The sequence below is a fragment of the Propithecus coquereli genome, unplaced genomic scaffold (genome assembly GCF_000956105.1).
Source record: "Propithecus coquereli isolate 6110/MARCELLA unplaced genomic scaffold, Pcoq_1.0 Scaffold636, whole genome shotgun sequence".
NCBI classification, from domain to species: Eukaryota; Metazoa; Chordata; class Mammalia; order Primates; family Indriidae; genus Propithecus; species Propithecus coquereli.
The window spans coordinates 169,302-171,608 of NW_012152352.1; the positions used below are offsets into that span (position 1 = coordinate 169,302).

General features: G+C 39.7%; 1 protein-coding gene across 1 annotated transcript in view; it reads right to left on the reverse strand.

The window, feature by feature from the left end:
* ARHGAP42 (Rho GTPase activating protein 42) overlaps window positions 1–2,307 on the reverse strand; it is a 333,741-nt gene that overhangs the window by 50,744 nt on the left and 280,690 nt on the right. The gene's annotated exons all lie outside the window — the stretch shown is intronic.

The following is a 2,307-nucleotide window of genomic DNA, read 5'->3' on the forward strand; positions in this document are numbered from 1 at the left end:
TACAGAGAGTTAGTCTGACTGCCAAGTTGTTCTATGGGTGCTGCTGTCCCGACGTATTCCATGGGTCCTATATATACTTAGCTCTCTTCATATGAGTAAATGCAACATTATCAATCAATTCAGAGATATGGAAGAATACACTATGTTGGCAAAAACAACCATGAATTTTCATTTGTTTCCTTTGACCATCCTTTGCTTTGACTAAAAAAGTACAGTTCCATGGTGCAGAGATAGTCCTCAGCTTGGTTCACAGCCAGACAAACCTAGGGTCAGTTCCCAGCTCTAGTATCAATGCTGTATGAATGAGAAGGTGCCCATTATTTTATGAACTCGAGTTCCTTCCTTTATACAATGAGGGAAGCAACAATACATAAGTTAAAGAGTTGTAGTAAGATGAAGACAAACTACAGGAAGCATTGAAGAGCACCTAATTATACAACAAGCCTAATTAAATGTCTCCTCCCTGTGTTCCTGTTGACACGTTGCTGCTATAGGAAAACAGAAGAAGAAATGCTTAGGGCAGTCTTTAGCTGAAAGAGAGAGAGAGAGAACGTACTTTCCCCCATTATTAGCTGCGTTACTGGGCATGGGTTTAATCTCTCTGTGTCTCAATTTCCTCTTCCATGAAACAAGGATAATAGTAGTATCTTCTTCATGGAGCTGTTTAAAGATGAAATAAGTTAACAATTGCAAAGCTCCTAGAATAGTGTAATATGTAGAATATAGTAACTGCTACAGAATGTTCACTATTATCATCATTATTGACTAGAAGACAATGCAAATGTCTACATATGTAAATTTCATGAACAAGGCATTCTTCACACATGGCTGAAATCATTGGGTCTTGAGGGATTGTCAGCCATAAGTATTGTTTTTCAAGAAGTCATGCTATATCGCTTATTTTTAAAATACTTGGGGCCAGAGCAATGATCTATTTCTTCAAATAGATATAGATCGGGCATAAACCAGGCAAACCCTGTGAACATAACTGGCCACTGAAAAAAAGTAACAAGTTAGACATTAAGAAATGTCCCTGTGTGCTCATTATACTTCAATAAATCATCACAATGAGTAAATATATCCTCTCCCTGGAACTGAACAGATCACAGCAGACTGGGATCACCCATAGTTGTTGTCTCTCCCTACAGGAAAGTTTTTTTTCTCAGCACCCTTGAAGCCACGCTTGGTCATGGGATATGTACTAACAAATGAAATATGCATGGAAGTGTCATATCTCTTTACCTAGCAGACACTAAGAGCCAGCATGTAGCTTACCATTTTCTTTTTTCCCATAGTACAAGATCCACAACGATGCAGATGGAATTTACTCTATCAGCTTGAGTTCCAGAGTGAAAACTATGTATAAGAGAGGCAGTGTTGACTTATATGAGCGCATATTACAAACAAGAAATGAAACTTTACTGTCATAAGCCTCTGAGATTTCAGGATTATCTGTTATCATAGCATAACCTGGCCAATTCTGATTTAATTATGATTAATTTACACAATTTACTGTGGCAAAAAGGACTCACTAAAGTAAAGCCAGTCTCACACAACTAACTTTTCCTCCCCTAACTGGAATATATTCCTTTTGACTACTGACTTGTCAATTCACATAACGAAGGAGCACAGAGCAGCGCCCATTCACAGGTTTTGCAAGTACTGTGCCGGAGTGCACTATCCAACAGCACCCTCACTCGAGCACCCAGCCGCATCTGCTGAGGTCTGAGGAGAAGAGGACAACGTGGCTTAAACAGTTGGTCTCCCAATGACTTCATGTAAGATGCAGACACAAGTGTCATTTCTGAAGGAAGGCAGGGGTAAGCACACTCTGTAATGAGAAATGAGCAATTTTCCAAAGCCACGAAGGGGTTACTACACTTAATAGGTCAGTGCTAATGAGAATTCAACTACACTAGTGTCTCTATAGCCTAATAAGGGAAAAACTGAGAACTCTTTAGCGTTCGAATGAAATATCAATGCAAAGCGTTACGAATAAATCAAATCACACCATTAAAAAGGCTGATAATTTATCATAATTCTCCTTCAGTGGAGGACAAGGTACTCATGCTGCAACAGTAGAGAAAGGATACACATCCTACACAGTAGAAATATGGGTTCCTGAATCAGAGCTCCCTGCCTAGCCCAGGGCAGGCAGCCAATAAATGCTTATTGATTGATGGCTTGCTAGTTATTGCTTTGTACCAGGCTTGCTCAAGTACCTTCTCTGATGGCTTCTCAGGGGTTAGAGTTTATCAGCTAGCATGAACTACTTTTGTGAACTCTTTCCCTATTCCCATCCCTACC